At 42.1% G+C, this 15751-nt stretch overlaps 1 long non-coding RNA gene across 5 annotated transcripts in view; it reads left to right on the forward strand.

Moving 5' to 3' along the window:
* Window positions 1-15293, forward strand: part of LOC122456956 — a 126916-nt gene extending 111623 nt beyond the window's left edge. For 3 of the 5 annotated variants that reach the window (XR_006276164.1, XR_006276163.1, XR_006276161.1), the window contains 3 exons: window positions 10880-11045; window positions 13652-13879; window positions 14770-15293. This is a non-coding gene — a long non-coding RNA (uncharacterized LOC122456956). Of the gene's footprint in view, window positions 1-3210; window positions 3297-5076; window positions 5110-10879; window positions 11046-13651; window positions 13880-14769 lie in introns of all 5 variants that reach the window. The other 2 variants (XR_006276162.1, XR_006276165.1) reach the window with 2 other exon arrangements.
* The last annotated feature ends 458 nt before the right edge of the window (window positions 15294-15751 follow it).

The raw sequence follows: 15751 nt of genomic DNA on the forward strand, positions 1-15751 counted from the left end.
AATATCCAATGAGGGAGATCCCACAACCTCCCTAGGCAATTTATTCCAGTGCTTAACCACCCTGACAGTTAGGAAGTTTTTCCTAATGTCAAACCTAACCCGCCCTTGCTGCAATTTAAGCCCTTGCTTCTTGTCCTATTCTCAGAGGTTAAGGAGAAAAAATTTTCTTCCTCCTCCTTGTAACAACCTGATCTGTAACATGCTACATATCCCCCAGTCATACTTGCCCCTTTCCCTGCCCAAGGACCCTGTGTAGAAAAAAATATTGCTCCATAAGGGTGGGCTGGTAGTTGAATGTGGCCTTAGATTGCTTTGTGATGGCACTTGTTCTTATGTTTTTGCTGAAGGACTTTCTCAGGCAAGGCAACTGACTGGAATGCAGTACAATAGGCTGCCTTTGGGCACGTCCAGGCTTGTGCACTGACAGTGCCTAAAACAGGACAAGAGAGAGTTCATAATTTGACACATAGCCATATCCCACAGCATCGCTCCATGATACATTATCAGGAACACCAAGGGAGCAAGGCAAAATTATAACAGGACTGCTTTAAACTGCTTAGATTTTGCAAGAGGGCAAGAAAACTTGATGCCCAGGTTAGGAATTATTTAGTATGAGAGACGGGCCTGAACCAAATTGCCTCTGAACTTTGGAAAACCAAAACCCAAGTCTAACTCTAGAGGGTGGGAATGATCCTTGTTTTTATCAATCTCAACTCCGCCCACTTCTGAAGCATTTGAAGTTTGGGATGGAATTTGTGGCTTGAGTCCATCTCTGTTTAGCACAGAAAGCTGACATAGGGAGCTTTAGAGAAGGACATCTGATCAGAGCTTTCTTACGAGCATATTAGTTGAACCTGCTCCCATTTGACCTCCTGAGACAGAATAATTTTAATAGATTCTGGGCTCATAACACTGTAAACTATATTGTGAATACACACATCCGTCTTGGGTAAGAAGCTTAAAAATTTTCCCCCTGTAGCCAACAGGCAGTGCTAGCCATAGCTTTATTTGCAAAAGGTTAAATATTATTTTAATTGGATTGCTGGCATTTAAGTGAACAGCAGAATATCTTTCAGCAGTGTTCCTTTTATTTGTGACTGGAAAAATGCCTAGAGAAATGCCAAGGGAAGATTTCATTTTAATAAAAAAGAAAAGCTTAAGATCCCTTTGGAGGCTTATGTTACATCTTAAAACTACCATGAACTAATGAATTTAATCTAAAAGGTCCCCAACCACAGGGCTGGAGAGAAATTGCAACACTGGCATCGCTTAAGCAAGTTGACACTCTCTGTGTGCTCTGTGTTAGTTGCCATATCTTTGTCCTTGCATTTCTAGAATAAATACAAACAAATACATTAGAAGATTTTAGTCTTTTGAAAAATTATCTGAATGAGAACTACAACTGCCCTACAGCAGTCTACAAACATTTCACAGCAGCATTCATGTCAGAGGCTTGTGCATAAATGGAGCAAAAAGAAAATCTCCACCCTTCCTCCCATGAGTCACTGCTGGGGGCCGGGGGGAGAGAATTACACTCCAGAAATCAGGCTGCCTGGAAGAAAAGTTTCCCCCGTTAGCTCATATCACGGTCAAGTTAAGGACCCAGTTCAGTTATCACAGGTACAACATAGGAAGCATTGTATGGGAGTGGTTAATTTAAGTGTGACATCCCTTGGGAGCAGAGTGGGGTGCATAAAGAGGAATAACAGGGTCTATAAATCGCCATAAGTGACCTTATTCAGGTTTAATTATTCGGGCCTGTTGGCAGATGGGTAAAATAAAAGGCAGCTGCTAGAAAGTGGATTGGGTTTAAAAAAAAAAAAAAAAGCTTGTTTCAAGTGCAGCATTGGTAATTGTGCAAGTTATAAAGTTTAATGTCAGGTTTGTGGAGAAGCAGTAATTGACCACAGTGTAATTGACTGATCTACTTTAAATGGATTTATTTGGATGTATAGAATGAGATAATCAGAAGAAATGCAGGGATCCGGAGAGGCAGGCTCAGCACTGAAGATCTTTACAGATGCCTTAAGGAGTATCCTATCCTAACAGCTTGTAGGACAGCTGAGCTGTGCTACAGAGAAGCCCCAGTATGCTCCAGCGCAGAAGGCAGCTCAATGGAATGCAGGACCGAAGGATTGGTGCAGCACCAAATCGTCTTATCCTGCCCCAATGTTCCCTCAATTCTGCCCCCCATAAAGCAGAAGGAGCCCCCACACCAAGCCATACAGGGAGTGCACGCACACCCTCAAATTGAACTCTTCCCCTTCACATAGCGGAACGGTAGCAGTACAAGGGAGTGGATTTGCCCCATTAGTATAACTACAGTATCCGAAACCAGTAGCTGAACAAGAACAATTTTACACACTGGCTCAATGGCAATTACAGAGACACCAACTCTATCTTCCCCTCAAGCACTCAGGGACAGAGAGGGGAAAAAACACAACCTCTGACATTACCAGTCTTGTCAACTTTTGCATGTCACATTTGGTGCTTTTCTTAAAACCTCCTGGCGGTGGAGAAAAGCTTGACCCTGATGCTCAGAAAGACACAAAGGAAAATCAAAAGCTCCCAAAATGTAAGATTTTTTTTAAAGAAATCTTATGATTTTTAAACTAATCTCATGATTTTTGGACACTTGTAATTGGTAATAATGAACTGCTTAACTTGGTCATCCTGTGCCACGAGGCAGGTTTCTCCTTCTCTCATCCCCAAAGCAGGTCACAGGCTTGGGACATAAGGTCCCATTAGATAGCTCCAACTGAAGCTACAAGTCAGGCCCCTTGTGGAGATATCAGAAAGGCCCTTATCACAGGAAAGGAAACCTGGGAATCATCATTTGGAGCCAACAGCCTCCATTTTTCTGTACTATGGCACTGGCCCTGTCCCTTGAGCTGTGATGGTTTGACTGGTAGCTGTAAGGACTAGTCACCTGGGTATTTTTATATTTATAATGAAGTTGCAAGCTGCTGCTTTTCACCATCATCCTGAGTCCTGTTTTATTGAACATCTCGGGCCTCAGCATCTGCAGAAACAACATTATAAATCAATGGGAAAAGTGCCCAGAAGCCATTGAAAAGTATTACGGGTTTTAGCAAAAAAATGCTCACGTTATAAAGAATTTCACTGTCTGTTTTGTTCAGCCTAGCGTAAAACATGCCCCTTGTCATGAGTATGTTGTGATACATGCTGATGAATCCTGATTATCTACAGACGACACCCCCAAGCCTTCAGATAATGAGGGCAGCCAGCCCAGCAGTGGCCCGCGACCTGCTGCCTGGGTAGCAGTGTGGTGGTAGGTTTCAGAGTAGCAGCCGTGTTAGTCTGTATTCGCAAAAAGAAAAGGAGTACTTGTGGCACCTTAGAGACTAACAAATTTATTAGAGCATAAGCTTTCGTGAGCTACAGCTCACTTCATCGGATGCATTTGGTGGAAAAAACAGAGGAGAGATTTATATACACACACACAGAGAACATGAAACAATGGGTTTATCATACACACTGTAAGGAGAGTGATCACTTAAGATAAGCCATCACCAAGAGCAGGGGGGGGAAGGAGGAAAACCTTTCATGGTGACAAGCAGGTAGGCTAATTCCAGCAGTTAACAAGAATATCAGAGGAACAGTGGGGGGTGGGGTGGGAGGGAGAAATACCATGGGGAAATAGTTTTACTTTGTGTAATGACTCATCCATTCCCAGTCTCTATTCAAGCCTAAGTTAATTGTATCCAGTTTGCAAATTAATTCCAATTCAGCAGTCTCTCGTTGGAGTCTGTTTTTGAAGCTTTTTTGTTGAAGGATAGCCACTCTTAGGTCTGTAATCGAGTGACCGGAGAGATTGAAGTGTTCTCCAACTGGTTTTTGAATGTTATAATTCTTGACGTCTGATTTGTGTCCATTCATTCTTTTGCGTAGAGACTGTCCAGTTTGGCCAATGTACATGGCAGAGGGGCATTGCTGGCACATGATGGCATATATCACATTGGTAGATGCGCAGGTGAACGAGCCTCTGATAGTGTGGCTGATGTGATTAGGCCCTATGATGGTATCCCCTGAATAGATGTGTGGACAGAGTTGGCAACGGGCTTTGTTGCAAGGATAGGTTCCTGGGTTAGTGGTTCTGTTGTGTGCTGTGTTGTTGCTGGTGAGTATTTGCTTCAGATTGGGGGACTGTCTGTAAGCAAGGACTGGTCTGTCTCCCAAGATCTGAGAGAGCGATGGCTCGTCCTTCAGGATAGGTTGTAGATCCTTGATGATGCGTTGGAGAGGTTTTAGTTGGGGGCTGAAGGTGATGGCTAGTGGCGTTCTGTTGTTTTCTTTGTTGGGCCAGTCCTGTAGTAGGTGACTTCTGGGTACTCTTCTGGCTCTGTCAATCTGTTTCTTCACTTCAGCAGGTGGGTATTGTAGTTGTAGGAATGCATGATAGAGATCTTGTAGGTGTTTGTCTCTGTCTGAGGGGTTGGAGCAAATGCGGTTATATCGTAGCGCTTGGCTGTAGACAATGGATCGAGTGGTATGATCTGGATGAAAGCTAGAGGCATGTAGGTAGGAATAGCGGTCAGTAGGTTTCCGATATAGGGTGGTGTTTATGTGGCCATCGCTTATTAGCACTGTAGTGTCCAGGAAGTGGATCTCTTGTGTGGACTGGTCCAGGCTGAGATTGATGGTGGGATGGAAATTGTTGAAATCATGGTGGAATTCCTCAAGAGCTTCTTTTCCATGGGCCCAGATGATGAAGATGTCATCAATGTAGCGCAAGTAGAGTAGGGGCATTAGGGGACGAGAGCTGAGGAAGCGTTGTTCTAAGTCAGCCATAAAAATGTTGGCATACTGTGGGGCCATGCGGGTACCCATCGCAGTGCCGCTGATTTGAAGGTATACATTGTCACCAAATGTGAAATAGTTATGGGTCAGGACAAAGTCACAAAGTTCTGCCACCAGGTTAGCCGTGACAGTATCGGGGATACTGTTCCTGACGGCTTGTAGTCCATCTTTGTGTGGAATGTTGGTGTAGAGGGCTTCTACATCCATAGTGGCTAGGATGGTGTTTTTAGGAAGATCACCAATGGACTGTGGTAGTCGGTTCCAGAGCTGAAGGAAAGGAGTCCAGGGGTAGGAGCCTGTGAAAGGGAGGGGAGCAATTTATCTAAACAGCCTTATTTAATCCATTAATCTTTGCGAAAGCCTTGAGATTAAAGCACTTCTGCTCAAACGCTCCCTTCTCTGTCCCCCAACGTCCAATCTCCTCCATGCCAGATATCGGCAGAAACACACAGCAGGCTTTCCTGATACTGTTCCTTGTATGGAACGTCCTTTGTCTTTAGCTGAGGACACAACCAGACTTTGGATAGTGAGTTTTGGAGCATTAAAAGCAGCCCTGTATTCGAAATAAAGCATTCATTACTTTGGTTACCCTGCCATTCGTGGTGGCCAAAATTTTGCTCTAAGAAATACGTGTGCGCATGTAGACAGAGCTAACTAGAGTGAGGTCAGTAATTGTTTCGCTGAGATAGACTATGAAAGCATTGTAGAATGGGCTTCCTTTTACCCCCTACATGAGTTGCAGGAGGTATGAAAGAGGCTGAGGGAGTGGAAAGCAAACCATGTGTTATTTTTGGGAAAGTGACACTGCCTGACCAGCTCCACGGGTGTCAATTATACAATGCAATGGATATTAGCTACATTATATACATATCTGTATCATACATATCATGTAAAATGTCTTACATAGCATAATTGTTTATATTTGACCATTTAGTCTGATTATAAGAGACTAATTTTAAAATGTGTTTGCCTAGGGTTTTGTGTATCAATATCCTACAGTGGAAATTAAAATAGTTAAGTTACAAACCCCCCTCAAGAACAATGGTGGTTTATATTGGGAATGCCAGCAGACCAGTAACCACAAAAGCACTATCAAAGCACAACTCAAATACAAAATAAAAGAGGTGGCCTTTTTTTAAAAAGGTAGAGACAGTAATACACTTTTGCCTGAGGGACTGAGGTAATTAAAGCACCTCTGGTCATTTTTAAATGTTCATTTTTATTTAGAATGAAAATTTGAGTAAAAGCAGGGTGACAATAGTGACCCATACTGGCAAGTGCATTGTCATACATAGTATTGGATAATGAATAGGAACTGGTTTGCAGACTGGACAGCTGCCTGTTAAATGCTGCAAACCCATTAAGATGGGGACCCTAGGTCACATCATCTTCAAATCCTTCCCATTCTTCTGTAGCTTTAAATTGCAAGACAGTTCAAAGTAACAAGAGGGTTTTTTCACCCCCATTACTTTCAACTTTTCATTTCCCTGTTATAGATGACTTTTGCCATGGGAAGTATTAGGCCTTGTAAAAACATCCTTCAAAGGAAATGTGTTTGAACTCCTGATTTTAAATTCCATTCTGTATTGCATAAGATTAATGTCTAACTATTTTCTATGGAGAACAAACACAAAGGTTTGTCTGCATGGAGGGTGGGGAAGGGACACTTCCTTAATTTAATGTAATTTATGTCTCTCCTGCTGCCATAAAGGAAATGGATCTCTCCCTAAGCACCTAAGTAAAGCCGCATTGACTATTAATAGCCAATGAAAGGAAAACACAACTCTAAATTTCTTCTTCATGTGATTACAATGATCTAAAAGGGGAAGTCATTTTAGTACCATCTGAAATGACCAAGTGTTTTCTGGAGACAAACCCACCAGTACTAAATGAATCAACTGACTGCATCACAAACTTAATTGCATATTAATGCACCAAAAATGATGTAATTACTATCTTGTTTATTTTGTTCCTCTCTTCTAAGCTTCTATTTGTTGTCATGAAAAGAACCTGATTGTACTATCTATGTATTGCTCACATAGGGTGCTGTACCTTTTCTTTAGGTGATGTCTGCTTTCCAGAGAAGGACATGGATGAGAGTGAACTGGCTGATAGTCAATCTCACAAATGCCAGCAGTCTGGGGAAGGATTTGTAGGCTGTAACAGAGGTAGTATCTGATACTAAAAGGATTTGCCACACTTGACAATTTGAGGGATGTTTGTGGAATTCCCAGGGGAAAAAAATGAATAGCCCAAAGCATATGTCCAGGATTTTAACTGTTCTTCCTAGCCTCTTGCTGGATAGATCACTTTAGGGACCATATAAGCTTTTGGGGACAGGAACCATGTTTTTGTTCTGTGCTTGTACAGTGCCTAACACCTTAGGGTCCTGGCCCATGACTAGAATCCCCAGACGCATCCACAAGACCAACAATAAATAATAGACTCTTACTGATGCCTATTTTTCTGTAAAAGAACAAAGAAAAATCCTTTACATTAAAAATCAATGTTAACATGTATATTAACTCACATCCCCAAAAATTTACAAACACACATGCCTCCTCCCCCCACACCACACAAACAGACTTAAATTTTAAAATTAGAGAGCACTGGCTCTGCTATGCAAAAAATATGCAGGGTTATTCCCAGAGAAAGTGTCATCTTTCTTTGATGTGTTCAATACTTCACATTGTATATGCCTCACCTTCGAGAACATTATGTACTATGCCATACATCATCGTCTAATTTATTGACTTGTAACGACGTGGCAGACACTGTAGATCTCTGCCCAGGGTCAGGGCTCCCGTGCCAATCTTTAATCTTACGCTTTCCAAGCCAGTGGCTCTGCCTGCGTGCCAGTGCTGGCATGGTCTGCACAGTGAATTAGATTCACGCAACTCACCTAAGCATCCCAACACTGATTTTCCTAATGACCGAGTTCATCCTCAGTATTGGGCTAATCAAGAATGAGAATCAAGCACGCTAACTGACAGCAAGACCCTTATGAAACTGCCAATTAGTAGTAGAGATGGTTCAAAGCAGGACCACCCCACCCGGATCCCCCCAGACTGTTGAAAGCAAATGAATGCCCCTCCTGGCTTTGATTTTGCCAAACAAAAAAATAAGTCTGGAGAAATTTTTCCAAGCCAAAAGTACTCTTGGTTTAGTCCAGTGCTATACATCCTTGTCGGGCAGGAAGTATTTTAGTCGCCATTTTACAGGTGGGGAAACTGAGGCACTGGAAGATGATGTGACTTGCCCAAATTATGTGCACAAACACTTCTCCATGGGGATGGGGAGGGAGGCAATCTGCTTCCTGATTTTGCCCCACATCCTTTCACATACTGGCCAGCTGTAACACTTGCAACAACCCAACTCATCAGCTTGGTGTGTTTTGGCTGCTTCCAATACTAGACCTTCTGGGCAAAGAGGCCCTGAGCCACAATCCTTATATTAAAAGAGGGAGGAGGAAGAGGAAAGGGAAAAATAACTCAGAGATCATTTGTTCTAGATGCACTAGCAAAATTAGATCAACTGGTGGGACTGATGCCTGAGGCTTCTGCATAGCTCAGCCATGTTAAACCCTCTAAATGCAGCCGATGAAGTGAGCTGTAGCTCACGAAAGCTTATGCTCTAATAAATTTGTTAGTCTCTAAGGTGCCACAAGTACTCCTTTTCCTCTCAAGCAACACTTCTTATACCCACAAACCAGAATAAAGAGCAATGCGATATTAGGGGACTCACTTGTAACCGCAGGTTTAAAATTATACCCCAGCTACCCCATTTCTCAAAGAGACTGATGCTTACAATGGTATGTTTATTCCTTGGCCAGGCATGAGCTCTGCCTCTAGGGGAAAGTGCTATTATGCTCAGGTTAAATTGCAATATGTAAAGACAGTGTATTGCACGGGTATACTGGCTTCAAGACCATGTTGCATGTTTAGCAAAGGGAAGCTGGGAGAATCAGAAGCCACTGCATACATTAAGAGCTGCAGTGCTTATGAATGGAGGAAGTAGTCTTTCAGGATAACCGCATGGCCCTGCAATGCATTGCTGGGCAAACTCCCACTGGAGTCCATCAGCACCAGCAATCGCTAGAAGCAGTGACTGTAAGGATGTGAGGTGCTCTGGCAGGGGCTAAGCTTCCTGTCTCCAAGAAGCTCAAGACCCAAAATCACAAACTGGTATAGAAGTGAATTGCTGAAGGCCGCCAGACCTTCTCCTCCCTCAGGGCCAGATCCTGTGCCGGGACTCACATAAGGCATAAGCCAGGAGAGGCCAAAGGTAGTTTAACATTGTGTGTGTTCCATGCAGATTTTGGGCAACTTGGAGGCTAGCGTGACCTTCCCCCTACTTCCCAGCATAAATTAGAGCAGCCCCAGCAGGTACTTTACCTTACAGCAGCTTTCCCATAGGGCTAGTTGTGGTCCTGCCGCCCGCAATAGCAAGAGAGCAGAAAAGCCCTTCCCACACCCAGCCATTCCTTCCGCATGTTCCTTACCTCAGAGGTGGTGAAGGGATGTCTGCATCACCCCTGCTCTGGAGAAATTCTTCAGGTCTGTTTCACAGCAATGTTATCCCTGTTATGACACCGAAGAGGACCACAGAAGGTTCTCATTATTCACTGTCAATGTATCATTGCACTTTACATGTATACCATTTGGCATTGTTTTTTTTACCAGAGCATTCCAGTGTGATTTTTTTAAACATTATATTACATCTCACAACGTCACAGTGCGGATTACACCTATTTTATCAATGGGTATTCAGAAGCACAAAAGGTGGACAGGGACTTGTCCGAGGATACGTATGGAGTTAATGGCATGGCCTCGGGAAAAACCCAGGAGTCCTGTCTTAAAGTCCCCTGCTCTAACTACTGGACGATTTTTCTTTTGTTTCACACATAGAATTGTCACTAAGTTTAATCACACCAAGAGATAAAAAGACTATTTAAAAATCACACATGCCTGTTTCCTCAGTGTACATGTTATTGAGTGAACAAGAATTCTCTTGTACAGCTCCACTTAAATGGAAGCACGCTGCCTAAATATCAATACTTGCTATGATTAATATTGCTATTTATATTAGCAATGAATTGGGTTTGCACAAAAATAATTAGCACATCATGCCTAGGTATTATTTGCTCCTAATTATATCAGAGTTCATTTCAATGACAGCACTACGTCACACCACATAAACTACAACCATAATGAATAGCCAGAAATTTGTTACCTTAAAATATTTCCCTGTGTAATGGTAGGATAACATTAGAAACTGAGGTGGATAACTGTTTCGGTGAATTCATGGGTGGAGTTACTAACAAACACATCAATGAAAAGAATCCTGCTCTTGGGGCATTGAGTTTTTTTAAAAAAATCTCATTCAAATTCTGAAGGTGTAGGTTAGTTGGTTGGGTTTTAAGTATGAAGAATAGAGCTGGGTGAACAACAGATTTTTCTGTTTGCTGGCATTTCCAAACATATATACATAAATAGATAAATGGTTTGGGTCAAATTAAATTAAGAGAGACAACTAAAACCTCTTTTTCTTCCTCCTCAGGGCACTTTGTCAATGGCACCTAAGTCTTGAAATATTGTTTTCTGACTGATACTATTCAGCAAATTCATGTCAAATGTGCAAATAGTTTTGGGTTGACGGACACTGCATTTTTAATGCATAATTTATTTGCACAAGTCTATCATCGAGTGTGAGCTAGTGGCTAGAACACTGGGCTGTCTGTCAGGACTCCTGGCTTCTTTTCCAGTTCTACCGCGTGATCTTATTTACTTCTTTGTTATTAATTCAAGTTTGTTCTATTAGTACACATTGAAAGCCAAGGCCAATCTCTGGTTACCTTAGATAGATTCTTGTGGCACATCCAGACTCAGGCAATTACCCCCACCCACCACACCACACTGGCAGTAGCATAAACATAACAAAAATACCATAAATCCAGCCAACAAAATCATCCCGAATTCCCCTTAGAGCTCCCCAGCCTTGCTCTTCTCCCAACTCCTTTGAGCAAGTCATTTAACCACTCTGTTCTCCATCTGTAAAGCAGGGGGTACTGCCAGGACTTACATGCTCACAGGAGTATCATGAGACTTCATGTACTAAGGATTTGGAAGCGCACTGAGATACTTGGATGACATGAGTGTTATGGGCTCCCTTCTGCAAGCTGCTCAGCATTCTCTGCCGGGTCCAGCAAAGCACTAAGCCGACTGGTATGTGTAAAACAACAAACCTACCTAGAACGGTTTTACAATAAGAGGTAGAGTTAGACACATTTGTCTAATACTTGTTCTGACTCGAGGGCATAAGGGGAAGCTTTTACTTTGCTTTCAGGCATAGCCTTTTCTAGGCTGGCCCCTGATGGCACCTGTAACACTTGAGCTGATGAAAACAGCCTTATGACAAACTCGGAGCAGAGCGACACAGCCTCAAAAATATCTGAAGGATAAGAATTCACAGATTGTGTCACAAAAGCAAATACAAAACTTCCCTATGCTGATCACTAATTATTAAAGACAAAGTTGGAAGTTAATTAATACCTCTTACCAATATCTGTCAAATGTACATATATCTAACAAATGCTACAAATCCCCCACAGTATGCCCATAAATCAATCCAGGCAGGATTAACGTACTTTGCATCTTTATGGTGTGCTACTGCCCCCCTGTGTAATAAACATTTCTAACAGCAATCCTAGAATTGAAAAAATGCAAGGCTGGTTTTCTTTAATGCAGAGCCATTTGGGTATTGTAGCACTGTATGTCCCCACACCTCTGCACCTAAGAGCAAAATGAAAAATCAGACGACTTTCATAGATTCATAGATTCATAGATACTAAGGTCAGAAGGGACCACTCTGATCATCTAGTCCGACCTCCTGCACAGCGCAGGCCACAGAATGTCACCCACCACTCCTATGAAAAACCTCACCCATGTCTGAGCTATTGAAGTCCTCAAATCATGGTTCAAAACTTCAAGGAGCAGAGAAGCCTCCCTCCAGTCAACCATGCCCCATGCTACAGAGGAAGGCGAAAAACCTCCAGGGCCTCTCCAATCTGCCCTGGAGGAAAATTCCTTCCCGACCCCAAATATGGCAATCAGCTAAACCCTGAGCATATGGGCAAGATTCACCAGCCAGATACCCAGGAAAGAATTTTCTATAGTAACTCAGATCCCATCCATCTAATATCCCATCTCAGGGGATTTGGCCTATTTACCCTGAATATTTAAAGATCAGTTACTTACCAAAATCCCATTATCCCATCATACCATCTCCTCCATAAACTTATCGAGTAGAATCTTAAAACCAGATAGATCTTTTGCCCCCACTGCTTCCCTTGGAAGGTTATTCCAAAACTTCACTCCTCTAATGGTTAAAAACCTTCGTCTGATTTCAAGTCTAAACTTCCTGGTGGCCAGTTTATACCCATTTGTTCTTGTGTCCACATTGGTGCTGAGCTTAAATAATTCCTCTCCCTCTCCTATATTTATCCCTCTGATATATTTATAGAGAGCAATCATATCTCCCCTCAACCTTCTTTTAGTTAGGCTAAACAAGCCAAGCTCCTTAAGTCTCCTTTCATAAGAGAAGTTTTCCATTCCTCGGATCATCCTAGTAGCCCTTCTCTGTACCTGCTCCAGTTTGAATTCATCCTTTTTAAACATGGGAGACCAGAACTGCACACAGTATTCTAGGTGAGGTCTCACCAGTGCCTTGTATAATGGTACTAAAACCTCCTTATCCCTACTGGAAATGCCTCTCCTGATGCATCCCAAAACCGCATTAGCTTTTTTCACAGCCATATCACATTGGCAGCTCATAGTCATCCTATGATCAACCAATACTCCAAGGTCCTTCTCTTCCGTTACTTCTAATTGATGCGTCCCCAACTTATAACTAAAAGTCTTGTTATTAATCCCTAAATGGATAACCTTACACTTCTCACTATTAAATTTCATCCTATTACTATTACTCCAGTTTACAAGGTCATCCAGATCCTCCTGTATAATATCCCGATCCTTCTCCGAATTGGCTTAATATTTCAGTGGAGGATGACTTATTTTTTCACCCACCCAGAACAGTATTGCCCCTTCCCATTTCCTCCATAACCACAACAGGTTCACCTCTAGGTCTCAGGCAGACATGTACAATATTTTGTGGTGTAGCCCAGAAAGCAACAAATTAGAGGACTCTTGGGGACAGTTTTTTCAGAATAGTTCAACTCTTATATAGGACCACAATTACCAGGTTCTGAAAGTGCTCACCTATGTTGAGTGCTGAAACTTAACCAAAAAATTAAAAAATCAGTCAACAAATATCACTTTAGGTGACTAAATGGGGACTGATCTCTTCAGAAAATCTGGCCCCCAATTGTGCATTCTCAGCACCTGGAAATCTGGTCCTGCATGAGTATAGACTCACAAGAAGAAACGGTACATAAAGCTTTATTAGCCCTATTTCCAAGGATGATGAGCACATCCCATTGCCCACTGATATAGTTTGGTGCTCATTCGCCCCAACTCCACCAAGTTCCAGCTTATGCCAGTGTTCAAGGCGTAACCCCATTTATTAATCGGGGATCCAACAGGGGACCTTCGGAGCTAAAAGCATGAGCTGTTTCAGCTGGAGCTAAAAAGCCAAGGTTTTCCAAATGGGGGTGTAATTTTCATATTCTCTGCTACAGAGGAGGACCTGTAATAGACACTCACCACACACTGACGCAGCTTGGGGCAGCTGGAAATGCTGTAAGAGCAACATCTAGAGGAAATAGAGTTCAAATCCTATCAATGGTTCAGTTTTTTTATTTTCCTCCCAAAAGATGCCACCACCAGACAGGTCCCATCAAATGTGAACAAACTTCTCCACTGTCTAATCAGCACACTGACTAATCAGCACATCACAGAATAAACCCTATTCAATTCACGGCAGAAGCAGTCTGGCCTATAGATGACTAGTCTTTTTATTGTTGTATATTGACACATCTTGTGCATCTTCACAACTAGTATCCAGTTTCTCTGAGTGACAGCTACATTAAGATAATAAACAGGTAAATGGGGACTATTCTACTTCAAATAAGGCTCAAATTAGGCTTGTTTGTTTGTTTCTTTGACCTTAGGTCAATGCACTTTCATTGCAATTAAGTTCCCTGATAAGATTACTCCTGCCAAGGAGCACAGCATAAAAATTACTCTATTAGTAGATCAAATTTCAGCTGAATTTTTTCGGGCATACTGAATTCTGCCCTCTTGTTGAGAGATTGGGAAGCAGAACTCCTAGTATATCAGGCATTGACCAATGTGGTGAAATTAAGGCTATCAGATTTGGAGCAAAAAGAACACTTTGTTGTGTAATGTTGAGAGGCTTATCTAGCATGGGGTGGGGGCCTTTTAGGAAGAAAGTGAGCAATTCCATTAGGCATAATGAGATTCGGAATTAAAACAGAGGGGAAATTCCAGTTAAGAAAAGGGAAAAGTTAGGCTGATCCTTAGCAATCTTCCTGACAATGAGATCTTTTATTTTATGGAAGAATCTCCCAAAGGAGATTCTGTCACTATTCCTCCCCTTAGCTACTTGTCTATTTATGGTGTAAGCTGGTTAATGGAGGGACTGTCTCTTATTATGTGTTTGTACCATGCCTAGCACAATGGGCCCCTAATCTTGAGTGGCCACAACTGTGCAAATTAAACCACCACCACCACTAAAAGGAAGCAGAGATGCCCTATTGCCTGGCCCATTTAAAACTATGCCAGTGAAGTACTCGAACAAAGATTGTTTTACAAAGTCTCAAAATTTGCATTTGGATTGGCTAATATTTTCAGTAACAACATTTGGGAGCAGAGGTCTACTTGGCACCTCCACATTCTGGAGGTTTCTGTGTCTAGTATCGCATTCACTTGGAATTATTTAATAAAAATGCTTAACTTTTTTCCAATACAGAAGCCCAAATCCTGGTCCCACTGAAGTCAATAGCTAAAACTGTGACTGTGGTCCTCAACCTTTTCCATACCGTGATTCCACGTTACAATGGAAAAATGCATTGGGACCCCCTTTCCCACCTAACCATAAATATTAGAAGGTAGTTGCAACCTCTGGGCCTGTTCATACCCCCGAGCTATGGACGATGGGCTGGCAGCTTTCCAAGGAGTTCAGAGATCAGCCTAGCTGAGGTGAGAAGCTAGCAATAACGTTATGTCCAGCAGCTCTCAATACAACTCTGCAGACAGCCCCAAAATTAATTACACTGGTATGTGCACAGTGTCACCAATTGCAACAGTATTCACAGTTGGTTGTTTTACTAATGGCCCTCCTAGCCAATAGGAATATAGTAACTGTGTAGTAATCCAATTTAGCTCACATCCTCTGAACAAATTAACCCTTGGGTTGCTGTATTAAACTCACCATGCAAAGCATGTATCTATCAAGTGTCAAAAGATACGAGGGCAGTCCAATACCTGACAAACAGAAAGAGCTATCAGAGTAGCAGCCATGTTAGTCTGTATTTGCAAAAAGAAAAGGAGTACTTGTGGCACCTTAGAGACTAACAAATTTATTTGAGCATAAGCTTTCGTGAGCTACAGCTCATTGCTGTAGCTCACGAAAGCTTATGCTCTAATAAATTTGTTAGTCTCTAAGGTGCCACAAGTACCTCTTTTCTTTTTGAGAAAGAGCTATGTAGCTTCATCCATCAGATTGTAAAGCTCATCATTTCCATTCTCCAGAAAGATTTATGACAGAATGTACAATTGATGTACGGTTACCCACAGAAATTTATTATTAAAACAGAAGTTTAAAAATATGCATGCAAAGGTTAAAAATCAGTTTTGTTCATGTAGAATATCTTTTTTTTTTAAAGTATGAAACAGTCATTTGCCAGGTTTTCAAAGCCATCTGTTTTCAACCTTCCTTGTTGTTTACCACA

The sequence above is a fragment of the Dermochelys coriacea genome, chromosome 17 (genome assembly GCF_009764565.3).
Source record: "Dermochelys coriacea isolate rDerCor1 chromosome 17, rDerCor1.pri.v4, whole genome shotgun sequence".
Taxonomy (NCBI): domain Eukaryota; kingdom Metazoa; phylum Chordata; order Testudines; family Dermochelyidae; genus Dermochelys; species Dermochelys coriacea.